The sequence below is a fragment of the Rattus norvegicus genome, chromosome 17 (assembly GCF_021556685.1).
Source record: "Rattus norvegicus strain SHRSP/BbbUtx chromosome 17, alternate assembly SHRSP_T2T, whole genome shotgun sequence".
NCBI lineage: Eukaryota > Metazoa > Chordata > Mammalia > Rodentia > Muridae > Rattus > Rattus norvegicus.
Window position 1 is genome coordinate 69,210,001 of NC_141550.1, and position 26,451 is coordinate 69,236,451.

Sequence of the window (26,451 nt, forward strand, 5' to 3'; positions counted from 1 at the left end):
CCCCACGAGACATGCATTTTTCTAAATAGTTACTCTTAAACTTTACAAACAAGCTAAACAACATATGGGATGATTATGATTTGCATAAAATATGATGTGGGAAATAGCCCATAAATTCTTCCTAAGTTTGCTGCACACTTTTTGTGTTGGAAACCGCAAAGCCGGGAGGGGGTTTTCAGTTTATGATCCTTTTCCAAACTGAGCTGCCCTTTCCCTGACCCTAACTGTTCTCAGGTGCACTTACTCTGTCTAAGTGCTGACTGTAGTTTTACTTTTATTATTTATTTTTATTTTGTTGTTGTGGTTGAGTGGATCGTTTCTGGCAACAAGTGATCTTTTTCTTATGATGTCATAAAAGCGTCTGTGTCAAGTCCCCACATGTTTTTGCTTCTGCCATTTTGACTGAATTCGTGGGGACATACAGAAGGCAGCATAAATGGGTGCCACAAGAATTCCTTTGTGTCCTGTACTTCCCTGGTGGGTTCTGTAATAAAAGTCAGTAAGCTTTCCTCACTCACTCCTCAGACACTGGCGAGGAGCTTGCTTACCTGTAACACACAGCTTCCCTCATCCTGAATTGATGTTTTCTACATGCAATCCCATCACCACATGCCCATTTTTTGATTATAGGTAAAACACAGTCACATCGTTTCTTTCATTCCCTTTCTTGCTTCTCACCTATCCCATGTTTTCATCCCCCAAGGCCTCCCAAAATCACAGCCTATTTTTTCTATAATTTTTATTCTATACCTTTCCATCTTTTCCTCCAAAGTGGAGGATCAAACCCAGCATCCTGCACTTCCGAGATGAATACTCTACCCTTATGCTAAACCCTAAACCCATGTGCATGTTTATAACCCAGTTATCTTGCATGTATGGATTAACCAAAGCTGAAGGGATCATTTGGGCGGGGCTGCTGAGTCCGGAAACCATTCCTGCTTTTAGGCCTTCCATGTTGCTTCCATTTGCCATTACACACTCTGTATTTGCCAAGGGCCCTGAAGGAAGAGCTTCATGCTTTCTAACAGAAGTGAGCTGAGTCACCAGGAGCTATAGCATCTCTGGTCTGTCCTAACACCATTGCTCTAGTGTTCTAAGCCTATACCCAGAAGTGCATGGTGGCATTTGACATTCTACTTCCAGAGATTTGCTGATCTTTAGACATGACAATGTGCAAGAATTTGCTTTGGAATATGTACAATCCTTCACACACACACACACACACACACACACACACACACACACACACACACACGTTTTCCCTTTCTTTCCTAGTCTGTCTCACACTGATTTGCCTGTACACAATTCCTGGAGTTCCCAGAAGAAAGCTGTGATGAATTCACTTACACTTAATTGCTGAGGTAGAACTGAAATGATTTCTTGGGGGCACTGATATTTCATAGCTGTTACAGAATAACTTACCTGGCACCTGCCCTCGACTTTTGCTTTGGAAAGCAAAGCTGCTCACCTGGCTTGCTCTCCAAAGTGCTATTCTAGCTCCGTAGAACTTTATACCTGCCGTCCTTTGTTTACAGAAAACCTACTCATTAAACCTGGTATAGAGATCCACGGTGGTGATGGAAAAACTTATGATACATTATTTTCACGATTGAAAATTTCCTCGTATATTTTTTCTTCATTTCAATGCAGGTATGGTAGATATTAGCAAAATATTTCTACCAAGCCTATAAAGTCTACCTGGACAAATGAATCAGGTACCTCTAAGGCACACAGTAATGGATACACAGATGTTTGTTTCACAGACTTCTAATATGCATAACACAGGCATAGACAGAAACTCAGAAGGGACTTGGTATGGCTATGATACAGCACATATCTCTGTGTTAATTAGGCTGGAGATGCCATGTGAAGGAAGGGAAAGACATTTCCAATGTAGATCAGAGCCACACATGTAGCAACACCAAGATAATTACTATGCAGTAAAGAAATACTAGTACATGTAGCTCCCTGGGCTCTCAGGCAAAGTCATGCTATTACTTGCCTATGAACTTTCCTTAGCAGTGTGGAGTAGTGGCTTCCACCAGTGGTGTTCTACCAAGTGTCATATCTGGTGATGGCGGCAATGAGGTCGTGGTAGCAGTGAGAAAGGTGAGAAGGAGCCCAGGTTTGAGAAAGGGTGGGATTCTCAGTCTGTATCTGCATTGTCTGCAAGGTGTAACGTGTCAGGAAGACTGAATGCAATAGTACTGTGCCCCTCCCCTTACGACAATAGATGCTCTACATGGATGCAAACTTAGGGCAAGATCTCCTTTCCTATGTGGGCATAGGCCAGCAGAGAAGGGAAGATGACAAAGAAAAGAGAAAAACAGGAAATGTACAAATGATACGTATAAATATAAAAGAAGATGAAATTAATCATATGCCATAAAGCATTTCTCAAGTATACAGGTGTCAAATTTAATAAGAAATGAGGAAATGGAGTCTGGCATTAGGTGTCCTTCTCTGGCACTTAGAATCGCTTTTTGCAGCCTCTTCCTTGATGTTCCTTGGGCTGATACTTTCATTGTGTTGTCGATGGATTAGTTAGGGTGGGCACTACATGATCTTTTGATCTCTGCATCACGATTGGTTGTGGTTTTCTGTAGAGGCCTCAGTTGCCAAGAGATACACTTATCTGTGGCTGTAAGGATAAGTAGTTGGGATGAAGTTAAGGATTATGCTTGTTTAGTAAAATTCTGGTTGTAGGTTCTTTCCAGGATTTATGACATCATCATATCTGGGTAGTTGATTAGGTTTTCAGTACAAGGCATGATTTTATTCTTGTTGAGCAGATCTTGCTTTCCTTTAGATACATGTTAGTGTATGATAGATTATTACACCATCCATGTTCAATGTTGTAGTTCACAGCCATCCTCTCTGGGCGGGACTACTGGTTGCAAAATCAAAAACATTAAAATTTATAAAGAAGTTTAAAGGGTAAAAGTCATTAAAACCTGCACAATTAAATTATGCGATTAAAACTGTGTTAACCCTATCCTGGAGACTCTGCATCATGAAAATAGAAACAAGGTGTGTTTTGCTCACCCTTTGCAACTAAAAGTTTACTTTAGACAATAGTCTATGGAGAAAATGATGGGATAGTCTGGAAAAGTAATTCCATTCAGCTGTTCTTTTCTACTCTACTTTTATGTCTTTTTATATGTCATGACATAGGAAAAAATTTCCCTAAGCATATAGTATTATGTGATAGTTATAGGGAGATATGTAGTTGGGAGACAGTGTGGTAAAATGAGGAAATGTATTTGAGGTAAATTGAGATGGATCCATTTATGTCGGTGTGTAAGTGTCTATAGACACTTGTCAATCATTGGCTGCTGTCTGACAAGCATGCACACACTGAGATTTTTGTGAAGTATTTTTCCTTCAATTTGCTTATATTGCTTGTTTGCATTTTTCTTTTATTGATTTTACATTTTTCCTGTGAGCATATGGCATCTGCCTAATCATAGGAAACGCAAAATTAAGCCATGCTCGTGAAGTAACAATGGATATCTAGAGAAGTCTCTATGTGAGTTCCTAGAAGCCAAAGCTTATGTTATCTAATTGCATCTCCTGCATTTAGCAACATACCTTCATATGTCATTAGCAAATGTTCTCCTACCCAGAAAAAAAAGACACAAAATATCATTCACTCTATGAAATCTCCTTACTGTGAAATATAATTAAAACAAATAGAGGAAAATAGAAAAATCACAGTCCCACTTATGGGAAAATGTATAAAGACTGAAAGTGTCTTTAAACTGTTGAGCTATGATGAAGCAATAATTAGAACAAAATTCAATTTTTGCTGATTATCTTTTTATGTTAACGTTTCCCCCACACATGCACATATAATAAAATTGGAAACTACAACCTGAAGGAGAATGAAGGAAACTTGTTCGCCTCACATGTGCTCTAGGAGGAAATGTGGGTGAAGTGTCTTGGCTGTTTCACAGGAATGCAAGCACGTGTGCCTATCCATATGCTTAGTCTATTCCTCCATGCCAAGAATTGCCTAGCAACACAGTGCAGAGACGAGATGAGGAGCAGAGTTGACGGCACAGTGAGGAGAGGATGCTGCACGATCAGAGATGCTGGTTTCTTCATTAAGGAAAAAATAGAAGACGAATTTCAAAGCTGTGTTTACTGTGCAAGTACAGATCCCCAACAGCCCAGCACTGCGCGTGGCACCCTTCTGGTTTGGGAGACACACTTTTACCATCTTATTTAGTTCTGTTATGTTTTTAGTGAGATGTTTCAGCAGTTGTGCTTCTCCAACTCACACTTGTGTGCATGCACATAAGATACAAATCCGTGTATGTTTTAATAATATATACATACCCAAACACACACATACATGTAATATGCTCACAGAAAATATCAAAATGGTATTTAGCCAAGTACCTGTGCACCATATGGGCAAGTCAGATTAATGCATAAAATCACTTTGCCTATATATTATATCTAATGTAATTAGATAAGCATCTTTATTTGTGTGTTTTATAGGTAATGCATATATAGGAGTATAACTTAAAGTATTATGTTCAAAATACGAAGAGTCATGGTATGGGAGGAGAAAGAAAAGAAGAGAGAGAAAGGAATGGAATAGTATAAAGGTATATAATTCTTAGAATTCTATGTGCAGTTCTATTATTGACTGTGTGTTCAAAAGTGGGGAATTTATTAAATTTCCAAAAAGTTTAAGTCCTTTATTAGGTTTCAAATCCTTATTAGTTTAGACTGCTCCTAGAAACAAACATAGAAAAATCCACTTTAAGCAACAGAGATCCAAAGCAATGCAGCAAAATAATTTCTAAACTATGAGGTGATCCCGAAGAGATAAATAAATGACACCTTTATCTAGTTTTGCAGCATCTTGATGATTCTCCTTTGACACCACCATGGCTGACATGCCTATGCGAGATTGCTGTTGCCTTCGGTGGTCAACAGATGTAGGACAAGCCAAGTCAATTATCTGGGAAAGTGAAGATGTTATATCTAATGCAGTGATTGTTTATATAAGTACCTTTATTTGTGTGTTTTATAGGCAATGCATATAGAGTAGTATAATTTAAAGTATTATATAAAAAATAAGAGGGTGATGACAGGGGAAGAGAAAGGAGAAAGGAGAGAAGAGCATTTTTTTTGTTTGAGTGACTGGATACAACATGACCGACGGACATAATTTCCTGTAAGATAGACTGTACTATCAAACTGTGAGCCAAAATAAATGTTTTCCATAAAAGGAAAGTTTGCATTAAAACATTAACAACGCTCTGTCTCAGCATCCTAGTCTCCATGGCATAGTTTTGCATATGCTATTTTGGACACTCTTTTGAATTTGTGGATTGAAAGCTTCATTCTGTAAACTATAGAAGGCAATCTAGGAAATGATGTGAACTCTATATATTATAGATGATAAATATAATACTTTAGAGATGTATTTTCTTTTTTAACTTTAGGAAATCAACCTAGCCAAAATCCCAGCACGGACAGGTGTTCCCACCCCTTGCTGAGGATATACTGGCCGTGGACAGCAGTAAGGAGGGAGTAAATGATTTTTCTCTGAGCTTGTGGTAGGTTATTTGTGTTTATGCTCCAGATTGCCCCACACCCATGCTAAAATGAGCAGCAGTAATAAGGTGTACTGGAATTAAGAAAATATAATGTTAGGAGACAGATGCATTGATGGGATTGGTCAGAAGAAAATGGGGACATATATAACCACAACACATTGTATGTGAGCATGAATCTCCAAGAATAAATACAGTTGTTTTTTAAAAAGTTTTTTTTTAAGAAATCAAATAAAAAATTAAAACCTTCCATTTGGTTTAAGGATGTTCAGTCTTTCCAGAATGGTTAGAAACTATTTTCAACAAGGGACCCATGTATATTTAAATTTGTAAATAAGTGTTCAGGACGCTTCTGTAAGTTACAAACCAATTTGTCCTTTACAAATGGATCAGGGCAGGTTCATTAAATTTGTTCATTAGGCCACCATATGGGGCATGCTGTGTTAGGAGGCAAACAGAAACATTTCGGAAGAAATTTGTTATGTAAATCAGGTTGTGCATTTGAAAAGAAGGGCTTGGGATCTTGTGGGTTATATGACTCTTAGATAGATAGATAGATAGATAGATAGATAGATAGATAGATAGATAGATAGATATATAAACAGGGCATCTGGATAATGTCTCTGAAGCTTTACACTAGAGACTAAAGTAAATCAGGGCAGGTGTCACTTCTCAAGAAAGCTGAACATCTCAGGGCAATGTACAAGAGAGGGACACACTATGCCGAATCACAAAGCTTATGATAATGCTGTCTTTTACTTCTGTGATTGGTGATTGCCAGGGTTCAGGCTGTACAACTGTTTGAAAGAATTAACGTCAGTGAATTTAAGCCACTCCGAGAGAGGTGGCCGACATTCACTTAGAAAGGAGGCTGAATAATAGCCTTATTTGAAATCAGATAACTTTGGAGGTCAGGCCTGTGATATTTTGCCTTTCAGGGCCCATGCAGTAAATTGAGTATTATTTAAATCGATGTAAATGAATGCATACAGGTAGAGATAGGAAGCAGAGATTGGGATCCTAAAGCAAATGCGGAGCATCACAAATGTGGGTTTATTACACTCTTGCATGGAGCATCCCTCACATAATCTTTACTGTTATTTTGAAATCATCAACTTAAAGTTTTCTTTATTATTTTTATATTTCATTTTCATCACAATCTTCAAGTTTCAGGTTTGGTTTATATGAGACAGGTAGATCACTCACTGACATTCAGGTCCTCGTTTGTGTCAGACAGAGTAGTATCATGGTTCACACCCCAAACTTAAGTCTTATTTTTCTTCAAATTTTCCTGACCCAAAAGAATTCCTCGGTATAAATGACATTTCTGAACAATAATTTGCATACCTATATTTTATCATATGTAGTTTTTAAAATTGATGCATCCATGTCTTGTGTGATGTCTCTCAAGATTTGTACATTCTGGGTCTAACCTTAATCAGTATATCCCTCAGAAACATTATTGATTACTTCATAGCCAATGTTTTTTCTAATTATTAAAGTTGATAGGATCTATAGACTATTGATACAATACTTTACTCAAATGACAGACAAATGTTTACAAGCCTCTAGGCACACTGAAGTTTCTTCAGGAAAGACAAAAAGCCCATTAACCAAATCTAAACAAACTGCTTAGAAAAGATTAAGATGTCTTATTTGTGAGTACAACAGAGTGAACTCAGAAGTCTATACAAGGCAACAGTATTTAAAGAGATGTTAACTGCTGAAAAAGTCTATATTTAGGGGGAAAACGAATGGACTTAAGATGGTAAGCTAATTTTATACTTAATCCACGCAACAATAAATAATGAGCTAAAGACAAAGGCAGTGGGAAAAAGGAAATGAGTAGAAAGATGCATCAATTTTCACATTAGGAGAGAAATTAGTGTAGCACAGAACAGCAAATCCATGCAGAAGAAGCAAAGGCTGCCAGAAGGTGTTTATTTTTAAAGAGCAACAAATTGACAGATTTTTCAGTTATACTGATCAAGCCCCAGAGGGAGAGGATGGCTTCTAAATTCAGGAGTGATGGAGGAAAAGTTTTACAGAACTCCTCTTACAGAAATAAAGAGGATTTCGGGGCAATGGACTGAATGATTTAGGTGAAAGGATTGAGTTTCCAGAAAGTTACATACTTCTGAGATCAAGTCAAGAACAATTTAGAAAAGCTCAGTTGACCTTTGCCTACCAAAGAGATATTTAATTAGTAATTAGAAACCTTCCCAAGCAGAAAAATCAGAGGGCCAGTTGACCTGGTTTGGAAATTTTGATAGATATAATTAATTAGTAACAAATATTTCATTTCAAAAGTTAGAGCCCTCACAGTTCACCTCTGCAGCCAGTTCTGTTACCCATGAGAAATCATGGAGGCCTTTAACTTTGTGTCACCACTCTCAAAGAATAGCTGCCAGTCAACTAATAACAGGGAATAAATATATATCATGATCAAGAGAGATTTATCCCATAAGAGAAAGATTGGATTAGCATCCTAAGAAAAAAGTCAATAAATCAATTAGTGCAATATACCTTTACAATAAAATAAAGAATAAATTTTATAGGATCACTTCAATAGCCACAAGCAGGCATTAATAAAATTCCATGATTCTTATTAAAAGCATTGAACAAAACAAGAGTGATAAAGAAGTTTACAGTGGTAACATTTTCCCTTAAAATATCCAAAGTTGATATCAAACTCTAGGGTAAAATACTGAATGCAAAAACTCCAACATAGAAAGCAAGGAAAACTACTCATATTTGTTACTTTTTTTTCTTTTCTTTTTTTCGGAGCTGGGGACCGAACCCAGGGCCTTGTGCTTGCTGGGCAAGCGCTCTACCACTGAGCTAAACCCCCAACCCCTTGTTACTTCTTTTAATTTTTTAAAAAAACTTTATTAAATTAAAAAGTTAAATGTAATTAAAATGTAATTACATTGATTAACTACCCTCTTGTCCCTTTGCTTTACTGTTCCATTTTTAATATTTTACTTTTAACGTTAAATTGGAAGACATAGGTCAGGGAGGGGAAACATGGGACCAGCCATTATTCAGATTAAGAAGCAAATATTAAAAATGTCTGTGTGCAGAATATACAATCTAGTACATAGAAAAGCAAAACAATCTAATTCAAATGATGAAAATTAAAGGCATTTTGAATGTCTCAGCTCACAAAGTCATTCTTTTTCTGTGTTCTAGCTGTGAACACACCAAAAATAAAATCATCATCATCAACAATTTCAGAGACATACATTTAAAGTAACTAACAAGAAAACTAAAACTTACACTGTGGAAATGATAGCATTTTTGTTGAGCTAAATCAATTGATCTCAATACATGGAAACACATTTCTTGTTCGTGAAAATGAAGACAGTCTAGCTAAGATGAAAATTGATCTCCAGATTGGATAGTGTCCTATCAATACCCAGATGCATAGCAGTAGAAAATTTCATACTGATGTTAAAAGTATATGAATGCTAAAGATCCTGACGGATAAAAAAAAAAAAAACAGTTCTACAAGAGAACAGCAAATGGGAGGTTAATAAGTCCTATTTTCAAAAAAAAAAAATCAAAGTTGTTATAAGGGTTCTTTGGATGTTGTGGAACTGGTAAATGCAGAGTATAAGCCAACAAGTAGCATTAAAATTTAGGAATAACTTTGTTCTAGTTTGTTACTCTTTTTTATGCCTGTTTACGCATTTATTTTATTTTATTTTACTGTTTTTTATTAATCATTTTATTTGTTTACATTTCAAATGATATCCTCCTTCCTGGTGAACCCTCCACAACCCTCCCCATCTCATCCCTCCACTTTGCGTCTATGAGGGTGCTCCTCTATTCGTTCACCCACTCCCACATCACTGCCCTAGCATCTCCCTACACTGGGTCATCAAGCCTCCACAGGACCAAGGGGGCTCCCCTCCCATTGATGTCAGGAAAGACCATTTTCTGCTACATATGCACCTGGAGCCATGGCTCCCCCCATGTATATATACATAGTTTGTTACTCTTTTGATGTGATAAACCCACGACCAAAAACAACTCAGGGAAGAAAAGGTTAATTTCTACTTAAAGCATATACTTCATCACAAAGGGAATCCAGGCAAGATCTCCAAGCAGGACATCGGAGGCAGGATCTGAAGGGGAGACTGTGCAGGAACACTGGTAAATGGTTTGATCACTCTGGTGTTCTTTGCTATTTTTCTTAATATACCTCACACTCCCTTGCCCAGGGGTAGCACCATCCACAGTGGGTTGGGTCCTTGCCTATCAATCATCCATCAAGAAAATGCTCTGCAGGTGTGCCAACAGGTCCATCTGATTTAGGGCATGCCTCAATTGAGAACTTGTCTTCCCAAGTATGTCTAGGTTTGTGTCACACTGACAAAAATTAACTATGACAAATGCCTTCATAAAACCATGTAGAAACCATGCCTAGAAATATAATTAACAATGATTTTTCAGCATTCCCCCCCCCACACCCTAAATTTCAGCCAACTAATTCATACATTTAAGCAAACTGTTCAATTAGTATAAATTCTGACATTGTGTTTCTACTGATGGGTTCACATAAAAAACCTTCATGTAATATTAAAAAATGATTGAAATTCTGATGTGATATTCTAGAACAGACAAGCCTTTCAAACATGCTACTTAGAAGAAGGTACTTAAAGAAAATGGAGGAGGGGTTTTTCCAACCTGCAAAGTGCTAAAATAGAATCTAAATGAACAGTTATATTATGTAAAAATGGGACTACTGCATTTTTAGACACATATGACAATCAATAATAATACAGCAGACTTAGCATTACCAACAGCAATACCATGAGCCTCACAGCCATGAAATTTATAATCCCATTACATGCGGTCAGTAAAATATGAAATCCTTTCTAGCCAGTATGGTAGATTCAGGAGTTTTTAGACAGTTTGATTTAGTGAGGGAAAAAAATGTTCAATTTGTAGGTGATCAGGTGATCAGGGGCTTGTGCACAAATTCATAAAACACCTGCTAAGGAATATGGGGGGAATTGGTTTACATAGAAAAGTAAGTTTAAAGTCAGGAAACACATTAAAAAAGACAAACAAAATATAATACTGACTCTGTTAGTCAGAGCCCTCAGGAGGAACATAACTCATAGTGTGTGTGTGTGTGTGTGTGTGTGTGTGTGTGTGTGTGTGTGTGTACAAGGGGGTAGTCATTCTGGTTCTGGGTCAGTTTACAACAAGTTTATTGAACACATTAGTACAACATGGTTGAGATAGTCCAACAATAGCTGTGTCCAACCAGAGAGGGTAAGAAACCCAGTAGACACTCTGTCTGTAAGACTGGGTATGACAACAGACTTGTAATTCAAAGGCCTAGAGGGTCACCAGATGCTACCAGTGTTCAGTTCATGTCCAAAGCCAAGAAAAGTTGGTTCAAATATCAGTGAGAGAATCAGCAGAGGCAGGAATGGGCTAAATGAACTCATCTGCTAGATGGAAGGTCAAGTGCACACGCACACACACACACACACACACACACACACACACACTTTTCTATCTGGGCAATGATTTTGTTCATAAGAAAGACTTTGTTTAGATTCTTATGTGAAGGTAACTATTGACTCATCCTCTAATCTCTATTTAGTTCCTAAGCCACAAAAGGAAGCTGAGAAACACAGAATAAAGTTTTATTTATTGATAAACAAAATTCAACGCCCTGTGGACCACATCATATTAATAGTCTTGGCAGTTGTAAAGCCTGCTATAAACAGGCATTTAAATATCTCTCAGTGAGGGGGCTGTTGATTCTGAACTTTATGATCCTGGAAGGGATACAGAAAAGAAAGGCGGTGTTCAGGTGCACAGGTGACACGTTTTGCAGGGCTTTTCTTAGCCACAATATCTAAATAGATGAGGGTTAGCTAGAGTTCAGAGGTTAACACTACTTTGCATTACAATAAATACCTAGAAGTGACCATCAAGTAGACGGATGTTACTGCATTCTCAGTAATTAGTCCGAACGGTCACCGTCCTGTACAACAGGGGCCACAGGGGAGGAAGTACAGCCCTCAAGTGAACTTTGAATTATCCCGAAGCCACAACTCAAGACCAGGATTAAAAGGTCACAATCCAATTGACATGAGGGAGTTGATAAAATCGACAGAAGTGTGGATTTGGGGTGAACCCAAACCTGGCAAACAAAAGGGGCATCGTGGCACAAAAGAGGTTGGTATCATATCCGAAAATCAAACAGCACAGAATGCGGGTCCTCCATCAACACACTTGTTGGCATTGTTATTTTATTTTCTGAATTGATATTTCGCTAATGGTTTTTGTCTTAGAATCTACCGACCCTGTGCCCCTCACTTTTTATTCCTAAACGAGATCACTTAAATACAACCTGTACCCCTCTTCCATATCTGTTTTACCTCTGGTCTCTGCTCAAGTGTGCAGATTCAAATCCACAACTCCAGAGACGGCTTGATAGATGAATGTGCTCTTGAAAGTTTAAACTAAATCCTTGTCATTATTTATAACTTTCCATCCCAATAGCCCATGATTTTTTGCCTTGCTTCATAGAAAAGTTACCTTCTAACTATTCCAGATAAAATTTTTATCCAGCTCCTCACCGGCTCATTTACTTTCCTTTACATCTTCCCTTTCAAATCCTGTTATCTCTTCGAGCGTCGAGCATAATTTTTTTCCCCTTGTTAGCACACTGCCTTGTTAACTCCGATTCTGAGTCTTTATTGCGTACAGTGCTATTTGTTCGTGCTTAGGATCTAGATCTCATCTATAATCCACTGAGGTGGATGCCTGTACAGTGCCTCCTCAATGATAAATCTCTCACTTTATTCCTAACGGCAGCATCTTCTGTATCGTTTCATTTCACCTCTGTCTGATGCTTTGTTTCACTTTTGCTGTCCCATTTGAAATTATTTCATCTCATCTGCAGTCGCACATAAAACACCCTCTCTCTTTTCCCTCCCTCTACCTCTCTCTCTCTTTTCCCCACTCTCTCAACCTTGAGGTTCACCTTGTGCAGAGATTCACTTAACTATTAATATGTATAATATTTCTGGCAACAGCATTTGCATAACTGTATTAAGTGCCCATGACTGACAAAAGCTACATTCCTGGAGATTTGCAAAGTGTTTTGCTTAAGAGTTTGAAGTCATCACTAGGTCAGACATATTTCTGTCCTTTAGCAGTTTATTGTTCAGTATAAAAATTTAAGATGTGCTTTTGGTTTTTATGATGAATACAATCAACTATATTCTAAATAGAATAGAATAGAGTATTATGTGATTGAAATTGATACCCGTTCCAAAGAGTGCATGGCATTGACTCCAACGGCCGCTGATTTTATTATGGGAGATGGGTCACTTGGGTTGGAACCTGAAAAGCACCCAAAGCATAGATTTCCCAGGGAAGATGAAGACGAAGAACTAAGACTATGTAATTTCACTAGACTGGATCATTATAATCGATATTAGTTTGTGAAAATCACACTTATAAGAATTTACTATTACAGCAGAATTGGATATATTTTTGTAATCAGTGTAGTTTTAGAGATCCTCATGTTCCCTGTAGTGGCTGGTTTTTTGTGTCAACTTGACACAAGCTGGAGTCCCAATCCTTGCTTCTTCAAACTGTAAATTTATGTGAGCTTAATTCATGTTGATTTAGAAGGCCTTGTTTTCTTTGTGTCCTTTATCAACTCTCGTCCTTATACTTTGTACTGGCAGGTTTTCTGTGTCAACTTAACATGAGCTGGAGTTATCACAGAGAAAGCCTCCTTTGAGAAAATGCCTCTCTGAGATCCAGCTATAAGGCATTTTCTCAATTAGTGACCAAAGTGGGGACGGCCCATTATGGGTGATGCAGTCCTGGGTTCTATAAAAATGGCGTCTGAGCAAACTAGGGAGAGCAATCCAGTAAGCAGCATCCTTCCATGGCCAGTGCATGGCCTGCCTCCAGGTTCCCACACTGTGGGAGTTCCAGTCCTGACTTCCTTTGGTGATGAACAGCAATGTGAAAGTGTAAGTTGAATAAACCTCTCCAACTCACTTTTTGATTATGATGTTTTGCAGGAATAGAAACCCTGACTAAGACAAATTGGTACCAGGGACTGGGGTATAGTGGTGATTGGCCTGACAATGCTTTTGCTTGGAAGAATGTGGATTTGGGGACTTTGGATTTGGAAATCAGTGGAATGTTTTAAGTAGGGTTTAATGGGCCATCCTAGTAAAAATAAGGAAAACTTTGTGTCTGAGAGTGATTTAAACTATGTTCTAGAGGTTTCAGAGAAGAATTTTAAATTTCAGTATGTGGTCAAAAGACTGTTCCTGTAATATTTTGGTGAAGAATGTGGCTACCTTTTCCCATTGTCCAAAGAATCTGCCTGAGGCTAAGGTGAAGAGACTCAGGTTAATTACATTGGCAGAGGAAGTCTCGGAAATGCCCTTCGTACACTTCCTGGTTAAATCTCATGAAGAGCATTTTAAACAAGCATAGCAAACTAAGAAAGGAAAAATAGAAAATATGTGGTTGGATTATTAAAGGGGCATGAGGAAGTCAAATGAAGTTGAATCCTGTGTTCAAGGATACTAAGTTGAATTAAGGGAGTAGTGCCCTTGGGGCAAGATCCCACCCAACTAAATTTAGGACTAGGCATGGTAGTACAACTCAGGAGGCAAAGACAAACAGATCTCTAAGTTCAAACCAGCCTAGAACACAGCAATTTCAAGGTGAAGAAAATCTTAAATCTAGGCTTGGTGGACCACACCGTTAATCCCAGTGTTTAGAAAACAGGGCTGTAGATCTGAGTTTAAAGTCAGTCCATGGAGCAAGTTCCAGGACAGCCAAGGTTAGGCAGTGAAGGAGTTGGAAAACTGAAAGCTGGTGCTACCATAATAGAACAAAGGGTCCATGTTTGAGCACCAGCAAGCAGCAAAACTTGGCAGCTTTTGCCATGTGGCTCTGGCTTTAGAGTCCAGAATAGAAGAGACTACTGGGATAGCTAACATTGGTCAACTGGAGATATGAAATTGGTGGTAATTAAGAAGAGACCAGCATCACTATGGTGAAATCTTCTGAGAAGTATTTACTGAGAGCACAGAGAAGCTGTGTTCCAGAGGCAGCCACAGTAGTACCTTGTGTTGGTAGCCAGACTTGGTAATGTGTAAGAGTCACCCAGGTGGTACTGAAACATGAAGAGGAAGCGGCTGATGTGCTGTGAGAGGCCAGGAGTGGTCACTGGTGAAGGTACAGGCTCAGGTCTGAAGGGGTCATGAAAAGTAGCTGAGGTTTGGCATTATGAAAGGAACTACGGGAGGCTATTTGTGAAAGTGTAGACCAGTTTCAGTAGAAGACAGCAGTGTTTTGGAGATGCCAGTACCATGAGATGACCACCAAGAATAGCAGGAGCAGTGGCGTGCAGGCAGCTGGAGCCTACAAAGGGCAGAGGTGGAGACGTGACCCAAGCCCTTGGAGGAGCCCAGAAGATCATTACTGGATCCCAGACATTGAACAGTTATAGTTTGATTTTGCTTTTGATTGTGACTGTGCCCTCATATTTTTCCTTCTTGAAGTAAGAAAGTATTTTAGTGGAGCCCACAGTGAAGAGACTGAATTCTAAAAAAGACTTTGAATTTCAAAACAGATTAGGTATTTTAAAGGGATAGAAAAATTTAAGATGTAAGAATTTGTAAAAAATGTGGGACTTAATCAAAGTTATTTATATCATGGGGATGAATAAGAAAGTAGGGGTTGAGGCTTAATAGTGATGTGTTTGTGAGTCAAGTTGACAAGGGGTCAATTGTACTGGCTGGTTTTGTGTCAACTTGACACAAACTGGAGTTATCACAGAGAAAGGAGCCTCCCTTGAGGAAATGCCTCCATGAGATCCAGCTGTAAGGCATTTTCTCAGTTAGTGATCAAGGAGGGGAGGGCCCATTGTGGTTGGTGCCATCCCTGGGCTGGTAGTCCTGAAATCTATAAGAAAGCAAGCTGAACAAGCCAGGGGAAGCAAGCCAGTAACATCCCTCCATGGCCTCTGCATCAGCTCCTGCTTCCCGCCCTGTGTGAGTTCCAGTCCTGACTTTCTTTGGTGATGAACAGCGATGTGGAAGTATAAGCTGAATAAACCCTTTCCTCCCCAACTTACTTCTTGGTCATGGTGTTTTGTGCAGGAATGGAAACCCTAAGACATTCCATTATGGACTAGACTGCAATGCCCCTGCCGTGACAATGTGATTTTATTTTATGTTGGTATGAAACATTTCACTCTTTTGGCAACTAACACCATGACATCACTTGGGATCTGAAATGCAGAGTTTGGCTCTGGTGTCCTAATTTGGTGTCTAGAAAGGTTTTGGTTGTGACTTTGGGGAAGGAAAATGTGGCTTCTATCAGTAATGGATGTTAGAATCCTCTCCTATAGGTGCTAACTGGAGGAAACCTCAGAGCTCTGTTTCAGTTGACTCTGTTTCCTCCACGGCTCAAAGTCCCTTTGGTCTTTTCTGTGGATCCCACTAATTTTATCAAGCAAGAAACTCATGCTATTTACTCAGGATAAATTTTGCATGGTCAGAAGACACAAGAGTCCATAAGACTCAGGGAGGAAATGAGTTATTGACCATCTTGATGTTATGTGAAGGAGCGATGAAAAGAGGTCAGTTTTCCTGTGCCATGAGAGTGCTACATAGACAGAAATGTGTATCAGCATGCTGGGAACCAGTCATGGTTGATCAAGGTCTAGGTGATGATCGAGGTAATGGAGGATGACTGTCGAAAGTGAATGGTTTCTTTGATTGATTACAAAACCATATTAAGTCCCCACATGGAATCTTAAGGACTCAATCATTAAAGCAAGATAATGTCCATTTTCTAGGCTACATATTTCATGATGGTTCTTCAGGTAATAAAGTCTTCTTTTTTTATTATTTTTCCTGGTCTTTGATAATTGTAGATAATTGGAAAAATTTTGTTTATAAGGTGTGTTGTTTTATAAATAAGACAAAGGCCCTTCTAGTGCCTCAATATACCAAAATTATGGTGTGATTTATTTATTTATTCACTTTACATCCACAAGACTTCAAGAGTCAGAGATGTGATATGAGGTAACTATTGTCACTGTATACATTTCACAAAAATGCTATGAAGTATATAAAATTATGTCCCATTTTACAGATAAGAAAACTGAAGGACAGAGGGGAATGAAACATGAAAATTAAACAGTACGTGGTAAAGACTGTTTCAAAAATGTAACTTCCTGACACTATTTATGTTTTTAGCTAATTAGCTTTACTGGTATTAATTTATCTCAGCTGACATTATTATAGTATTAAGGAACTATTTTCCTTAAATTGAAACATACTCTCCTGGAGAAAGGAGATGCTCACAGGTTCATGAAGATCACAAGACACATGGAAGATTAAAAACCAATCCAAACCAAACCGTTGGATACACAAGGTTCCTGAGCCTCTTGAAGGGCTAATGTGCAATAAGAAGTTGCTGAAGAGGGGACTACTTCAGCAGAGCTTCCTGAGGGTTGTATAGGAGTTCCTGATGACTTGTGTTGCTTCATAACCATCACCCATTCTGTGGTGGGGTTTCTGGTGATGCTGTTGCTTAAGGCATCCATTCTCCTGTAAGTACTCCCTGTAAACACATTGATTACCTAAGCTAAAGTTGGAACCAGGTCATTGGGCACCTGTTGATGTCTTCTCTGGGATGAATAGACATTTGTTCATGTCTTCACAGGAGACCTTAAGAACATAGAGATCTTACCTCCAAAGCTTAAATGTATGTGTGCATATATATATATATATATATATATATATATATACATACATATACATACATATATATACATATATATATGATTACTGTTTTCTCTAAATATGTTACTTATATGAAATGATTTTTTTATAATGAAACCTTGTGTAAGGTCTAGACAACATATAGAGTTATCTCTTTTTCTTTTAAATTAAAATTAACACCTTAATTAGGATTTTATTACAATGAAGACACACCATGATCAAAGCAACTCTGATAAAAGCAAGCCTTTTTTTTTCTTTTTTGGATATTTTATGTATTTACATTTCAAATGTTATCCCGTTTCCTGGTTTCCCCTCCAGAAACCCCCTAGCCCATTTCCCTTCCCCCTGCTTCTATGAGGGTGCTCTCCCACCCACCCATCCACCCACCCACCCACCCACCCACTCCTGCATCCCCGCCCTAGCATTCCCCACACTGGGGCATTGATCCTTCACAGGATCAAGGGTCTCTCCTCCCACTGATGCCCAACAAGGCCTATCCTCTGCTACATGTGTGACTAGAGCCAAGGGTCCCTCCATGTGTACTCATTGGTTGGTGGCTTAGTTCCTGGGAGTTCTGGGAGGTCTCATTGTTTGATATTGTTGTTCTTCCTATGGGGTTGCAAACCCCTTCAGCTCCTTTAGTCAGTTCTCTAACTCCTCCATTGAGGCCCCCATGATCAGTCCAATGGTTAGCTGCAAGCATCCTCATTTGTATCAGTAAGGCTCTAGCAGAGCCTCTTAGGAGACATCTATATCAGGCTCTGCAAACACTTCTTGGCATCTGCAAAAGTGTCTGGTTTTAGTGTCTGTGTATGTGATGGATCCCCGGGTGGAGCAGTCTCTGGAGGGCCTGTCCTTCAGTCTCTGCTCTATACCTTCTTTCCATATTTCCTTTAAACAGGACCAATTCTATATTAAAAATTTTGAAATTAGTGGGTAGACTCATCCCCCAACCAAGGGTCTTGCCTGACCTCTGAATATGGTCAATAGAGTTTCTCCCTCTCCTTTGTTGGGCATTTCAGCTAATCTCATCCCCTTTGGTTCCTGGCAGCCTTTTGCTTTTGTGACATCTGGGATTTGCTGGTGGCTACTTCCAGTTTCCAATCCCCCATTGCTACACACCCCTGTTCCAATTTCTGACCCTCTGTATATTATAACTAACTCCTCCTGTACCTGATCCTGTTCCCCCTTCTCTCCTCCTCCTCCTTCTCCTCTCTTCCTCCCAAATCCCTCCCACCCTCTACCTCCTGTGAATATTTTGTTCCTTCTTCTATGAAGGGCAGAAGCTTTCACACTTTGGTTGTCCTTCTTGAGCTTCATATAATCTATGAATTGTACCTTGGGTATTTAGAGCTGTTGGGTTAATATTCTCTTATCCGTGAGTGCATACAGTGTGTGCTCTTTTGTGACTAGGTTACCTCACTCAGGAGCATATTTTCTAGTTCCATCCATTTGTCTGTGAATTTCATGAAGTTGTCTTTAATAGCTGAGTAGTACTCAATTGTATGAATGTACCACATTTTCTGTATCCATTCCTCTGTTGTGGGTTGTTTCCAGCGTCTGGCAATTATAAATAAGGCTGCTATGAACATGGTGGAGCATGTGTCCTTGTTATGTGTTGGAGCATCTTTTGTGTATATACCCAGGTGGTATAGATAGTTCCTCAGGTAGAACTATGTCCAATTTTCTGGGGAGCCACCAGTTTGATTTCCAGAGTGGTTGTACCAGCTTGCAATCCCACCAGTAATGGAGGAGTGCTCCCCCTTCTCCACATCCTCACCAGCATTTGCTGACACCTGAATTTATGAACTTAGCCATTCTAACTGGTGTGAAGTAGAATATCAGGGTTGTTTTGATTTGCATTTCCTTGATGACTAAGGATGTTGAACATTTCTTTAGATTCTTCTGGGACATTTGATATTCCAAAGGTGAGAATTCTTTGTTTAGATCTCTACCCCATTTTTAATAGGGTTATTTCATTCTCTGGACTTTAACTTCCTGAGTTCTTTGTATATATTGGATATTAGCCCTCTATTGGATGTAAGATTTGTAAAGATCTTTACCTAATCTGTTGGTTATTGTTTTGTCCTAATGAGTGTCCTTTGCCTTTCAGAAGCTTTGCAATTTTATGAAGTCCCATTTGACAATTCTTGACCTTAGAGCATAAGCCATTGGTGTTTTGTTCAGGAAATTATCCCCTGTGCCCATATGTTCAAGGCACTTCCCCACTTTCTCTTCTATTAGTTTAGGTGTATCTGGTTTTATGTGGATGTCCTTGATCTATATGGACTGACCTTTGAAAAGGAGATAAGAAAGGATCAAATTGCATTCTTCTACATGCTGACCTCCAGTTGAACCAGCACCATTTGTTGAAAATGCTGTCCTTTTTTTCTACTGGATGGCTTTAGTTCTTTGTCAAAGATCAAGTGACCATAGGTGTGTGGGTTCATTTCTGGGTCTTCTATTCTATTCCACTGATCTACATACCTGTCTCTGTACCAATACCATGATGATTTTTTTTATCACTATGATTCTGTAATACAGATTGAGGTTAGGGATATTGATTCCCTCAGAAGTTCTTTTATTGTTGAGGAGAGTTTTTGCTGTCCTGGGCTTTTGGTTATTCTTAATGAATTTGCAAATTGCTTTCTAACTCTATGAAGAATTGAGTTGGAATTTTGATGGGGAGATTGCTTTTGGCAAGATGGCCATTTTTACAATATTAATCCTGCCAATCCTTGAACATGGAAGATCTTTCCATCTTCTGAGATTGTCCTCAGTTTCTTTCTTCAGAGACTTGAAGTTCTTGTCATACAGATCTTTCGCTTGTTTGGTTAGAGACACACACAGGTATTTTATATTATTTGTGCCTATTGTGAAGGGTGCCATTTCCCTAATTTCTTTCTCAGTCTGTTTATCCTTTGAGTAGAGGAAGGCTACTGATTTGTTTGAGTTAATTTTTACTCAGCCCTTTGCTGAAGTTGTTTATCAGGTTTAGGGGTTTTCTGGTGGGATTGTTGGGGTCACATAAATATACTATCATATCATCTTCAAATAGTGATATTTTGACTTCTTCCTTTTCAATTTTTAGCCCTTTGACCTCCTTTCATTGTCTGACTACTCTGACAAGGACTTCAAGGACTATATTGAATAAGTAGGGAGAGAGTGGGCAGCTTGTCTAGTCTCTGATTGTTGTGGGATTGTTTCAAGTTTCTCTCCATTTATTTTGATGTTGGCTAATGGTTTGCTGTGTATTGCTTTTACTATGTTTAGGTATGGGCCTTGACTTCCTGATCATTACAAGTTTTTTTTTTCCATGAAACGGTGCTGAATTTTGTCAAATGCTTTCTCAGCACAAATGAGATAATCATGTGGGTTTTTTTCTTTAAGTTTTTTCATCTAGTGGATTACATTGATGGATTTCTGTGCATTGAACCATCCTTGCATCCCTGATGTGGAGACTACTTGATCATGATGGACAAGTGTTTTGATGTGTTCTTGGATCTGGTTTGTGAGAAATTATTGTGTATTTTTGAATTGATATTTATAAGTGGAATTGATCTGAAGTTCTCTCTCTGTGTTGGATCTTTGTGTGGTTTAGGTATAAGTGTAATTTTTGTTTAATAGTATGGATTGGGGGATTTGGTAGTGTTCCTTCTGTTCATATTTTGTGGAATAGATGGAAGAGTATTGGTATTAAGGTTTTCTTTAAAGGTCTGGTAGAATTCTGCACTGAACCCATCTGATCTTGATCCTGGGCTTTTTTTTTTTTTTTTTTTTTTTTTTTGGTTGGGAGCTATTTAATGACTGCTTCCATCTCTTTGGGAGTTATGGAACTGTTTAGACGGTTTATCTGATCCTGATTTAAGCTTGGTACCTGTTATCTGTTTAGAAAAATTTCCATTTCTTCCAGATTTTCCGATTTTGTTGAATAGAGACTTTTGTAGTAAGATCTGATGATTTTTTTGTTTTCTTCAGATTCTGTTGTTATATCTCCCTTTTCATTTCTGATTTTGTTAATTTGGATACTCTCTCTGTGCCCTCTGCTTAGTCTAGCTAAGTGTTGCTTTTGCTGATTCTTTGTATAATTATTTTTGTTTCTACTTGGTTGATTTCAGCCCTGAGTTTGATTATTTCCTGCAGTCTACTCCTCTTGGGTGTATTTGCTTCTTTTTGTTCTAGAGCTTTTAGCTGTGCTGTCAAGATGCTAGTGTATGCTCTCTCCAGTTCCTTTGTGGAGGCTCTCAGAGCTATGAGTTTTCTTCTTAGCACTGCTTTCATTGTGTTCTATAACTTTGGGTATGTTAAGCCTTCATTTTCATTAAATTCTAAAAAGTCTCTAATTTATTTCTTTCTTCCTTTCTTTCTTCCTTCCTTTCCTTTCCCTCCCTCCCTCCCTCCTTCCCTCCTTCTTTCTTTCTTTTTCTTTCTTAACCAAGTTATCATTGAGTAGAGCATTGTTCAATTTCCATATGTATATGGGCTTTCTTATGCTTTTGTTGTTATTGAAGACCAACTTTAGTCTGTGGTGATCTGATATGATAAATGGGATTGTTTCAATTGTCCCATGTTGAGGACTGTTTTGTGACCATTTATATGGTCAATTTTGGCGAAGATACCATGAGGTGTGAGAAAGAGGTATATTCTTTTGTTTTAGGGTGAAATATTCTACAAATATCTTTTTAATCCATTTGTTTCATAGCTTCTGTTAGTTTCTCAATATCTCTATTTAATTTCTGTTTCTATGATCTGTACATTGATGGGCGTGGGATGCTGAAATCTCCCGCTATTATTGTGTGAGGTGCAATGTATGCTTTGAGCTTTAGTATGGTTTCTTTTATGAATGTAAGTGCCCTTGCATTTGGAACATAGATATTCAGAATTGAGAGTTCACCTGATGCATTCTTCCTTTGATGAATATGAAGTGCTCTTCCTTACCTTTTTTGATAACTTTTGACTGAAAGTCAATTTTATTCAATATTAAAATGGCTATTTCAGCTTTTTTCTTGGAACCATTTGCTTGGAAAATTGTTTTCCAGCCTTTTACTCTGAGGTAGTGTCTGTCTTTGTCACTGGGGTGTGTTTCCTGTATGGAGCAAAATGCTGGGTCCTTTTTATATATCCAGTCTGTTAGTTTATTTCCTTTTTGAATTGAGTCCATTGATATTAACAGATTTTAAGGAATAGTGATTGTTGTTTCCTGTTATTTTTGTTGTTAGAGTGTTTATGTTTGTGTTTATGTGGCTCTCTTTGGTTCATTGTAAGATTACTTTCTTGCTTTTTTTAGTGCATTGTTTCCTTCCTTGTTTTAGAGTTTTTCATCTATTATCCTTCATAGGGCTGGATTTGTAGAAAGATAATTGTGTAAATTTGGTTTTTTCATGGAATATCTTAGGTTTCTCCATCTATATTATGAGAGTTTTGCTGGATATAGTAGCCTGGGCTGGCATTTGTGTTCTCTTAGGGTCTGTATGACATCTGCCCAGGATCTTCTGGCTTTCATAGTCTCTGTTGAGAAGTCTGGTGTAAACCTTGTAGGTCTGCCTTTATATGTTACTTGACCTTTTTCCCTTACTGCTTTTAATATTCTTTCTTTGTTTTGTGTATTTGGTGTTTTGACTATTATGTGACTGGAAGAATTTCTTTTCTGGTCCAATCTACTTGGAGTTCTGTAGACTCGTATGTTTTTGGGCATCTCTTTCTTTAGGTTAGGGAAGTTTTCTTCTACAATTTTGTTGACGATATTTACTGGCCCTTTAAGTTGGGAATTTTTGCTCTCTTCTATACCTATTATCTTTAGGTTTGATCTTTTTGTTTCCTGGATTTCCTGCATGTTTTCGTTGAGGATCTTTTTGTGCTTTTCATTTCTTTGATGGTTTTTGTCAGTGTGTTCTATGGTATCTTCTGCCCCTGAAATTCTCTCGATCTCTTGCATTCTGTTGGTGATGCTTGCATCTATGATTCCTGATCTCTTTCCTAGTTTTTCTATCTCCAGGATTGTCTCCTTTTGTGATTTATTTATTATTAGTTAATTTTAAGATATTGTATGGTTTTATTTAATTCCTTTACCTGTTTGTGTTTTCCTGTAATTTTGGAAGTGATTTTTGCGTTTCCTCTTTAAGGGCTTCTACTTGTTTACCTGTATTTTGTCCTGTATTTCTTTAAGGGAGTTATTTATGTCCTTCTTAAAGTCCTCTATCATTATTTTGAGCTGTGGTTTTAAATCAGAATCTTTCTTTTCTTTTGTGTTGGGGTATCCAGGACTTGCTGTGGTGTGAAAACTGGGTTCTAATTATGTCAAGTAACCTTAGTTTCTGTTGCTTAGGTTCTTGTGCTTGCCTCTCACCCTCTGGTTATCTCATGTGTTAGTTGTTCTTGCTGTTTCTGACTGGAGCTTGTCCCTCCTGTGAGTCTGTGAGCCTGTGATCTTAGGTGTTTCAACTCTCCTGGGAGACCAAGACTCTCCAAGCAGGATTTGGGTGTGGAGAGCTGTGTTACAGAGTTAGCTCTGGAGTGCTGATGGAAATTGGAAGAATCCTGTCCCTGGCTCCTCTGCCGTTCCAGTGCCCTGTGGGGCTCCTGACAGGTTCCTCTTTTGGCCAGTTATTGAAGTAAAAGTGGTGCTCTCACCTTTGAACTCTGGAGTGACTGAACTCCTGGGAGACCAGCTCTCTCAGGGCAGAATTTGGGTACAGAGAGTTGTGGCTCAGCCTTAGCTCTGGGTGCAGACTGAGACTGGAAGGCAAAAGAAACCTTTTAATTAGTACTGACTTTAATTTTCAGAGGCTTAGTCCAGAAGTATAGCATCATTTAGGCAGACATGGTGCTGAAGTAGCCTAGAGTTCTACATCTTGATATGAAAGCAGCCAGGGGGAGACTAGACATCCAAACTGGGCAGAGCTTGGGTATCTATAAGGCCTCAAAGCCAGCTTTCCACACTAACACACTTGCTCCAATAAGGCCACACACCTCCCAATAGTGTGATTTCTTATTGACCAAGCATTTGACACATCAAGCTGGTATAGCCAAACCTGTTTAAACCACCATGATTCATTTCTTTCAAAACAGTAAATATGGGGTAATAAGATAGCTCAGTGGGTAAAGGTGTTTGCTGTTGAGTCTGGCAATCCTGATTTCCAGGATCTTTATAGAGAAAGGAAAAAACCAACTTTCAAAGATTTTTGTTTGACTTCCTTATACATGGTTATCATGGCAAGTAAATACTCCCCATATCCCCACAAATAAAAGAAATAAAGAATAATATTAAGAGCCATTTACTGCTACATTTTTTATGGTTTTGCCCTAGGTCTTGGGGATCTAGCATTTGGTTTGGTCATCTAATCACAAGTGAGAATGGGTTTCATATTGTATATTAATTTTTATTGAATTCTAGAAAGTCTTTCATTTCTTTATTTTCTTCTTGATCCATTTTTCATTCAGTAGAGCATTGTTACAGTTCAATGACTTTTTAAACTTTTTCTTGCTGATATCCAAACGGTCCACAGTGGTCAGACAGGGTGCAGGGCGCCATGTCAGTTTCATTGTGTCTATTGAGACTTGCTTCATTTCTGAATATGTGATCAATTTATGATATATTTCTCTGTATTTTAGTGCCATCTTAAAGTGCAGATATCTAGAATTGAGCTATTTACCATTCTTGGACTTCCATACTCAAATGTATTCTTATTAATGCTTTATTTTAGTAAGGGGGCATTTGATTTCTTCAAACCGTGTTTGTCAAAATTAGGTTATAAAAATAAAATGAGATAATAAATTATAATACCTGTAAATATTTTGTTAAAAACACCTATTCACAGGAACACATATTCAAAATTACTCATGAATGCATTATCCACACCAGATATGCGAGATTTATTTGAACAAAGAGCTAGTATAGATAAATTAAATTAAAATGTAAAATGTACATTAAAATTATTATTACGTTTTTCCATGTTAGCAGGTAGGTAATTTAGGATGGTTAAAAAATAGAGAAATGTAAAAAGAATCACCTTGGACTAATCACTATCAACTTTGCAGATTTTCTTATATTTTATAAAACTATTCTAAATATAATTTATACCATGTCACATTATTTCATTACTAGCACCATTAACAGTGACTGTTAATAAATATATATCTTGGAGTCCACTTGATGTGTTTTATTATATCATTGAATTTGTAGCTCATTTAAAGCATGTAAACAATTAGTCTCCAGAAGAAATGTAGACTACATATTTTTGTGTTGCGTTGTGGGGGTTGAACTCAGCACCTTGCACATGGCAGGGATTGCCCTAATATAGAGGATTGTCTTTGTTTCCAAATGTGTGCTGTAGCCAAACCCAGAGCACTCTTGTGCACCATCACTCACTACAGAGTTTGGCCTTTCCTGGGCTTTTTATCCTAGAAGATATAAAGGAGTCTGGATAATATCAGTGTATACTTATCGTCTATAACCAACTTTTTGTGAAGGGATAATTCAAAATATTCTCTTTTAATAATAATTTCCAGTGTTGACATGCCTGTAATAACTGACATATTTCATTACATAATCCCTGGACTATTAAGCTTAATGAAAAATTTGAAATGAATAATTGTGTCATCTCAAGTTGAAATATGATTCTATTGGGGACCTCATGAGAAAATAAGAAACATTTCCTAGGAAACAAATCTGCTATTAATTCAACAGAGAATATGAAGTTATAGTTTTACTTTACTACAGAGCAATAAGGTAATTTTTCATATTTGCACAAATAGCATTAGAACTAGATGGAAAGTTGGAGTTAGGCATTTTTGGTGAATTTATCTTATTTTGTCTATAAAATAAAGAATTACATCCTTCTTTTAGTAACTTGGTCAACTGAGATAACACAGAAATAAAAATTATGTGCAAAAATTCCTTTGCCTGTCTAGGATGTGAATTTGGAAAGAAATTGAATGTTTTTAAAAGATGATAATGGGGCTGGAGAGATGGCTCAGCAGTTAAGAGCACTGACTGCTCTTCCAGAGGTCCTGAGTTCAATTCCCAGCAACCACATGGTGGCTCACAACCATCTGTAAAGAGATCCGATGCCCTC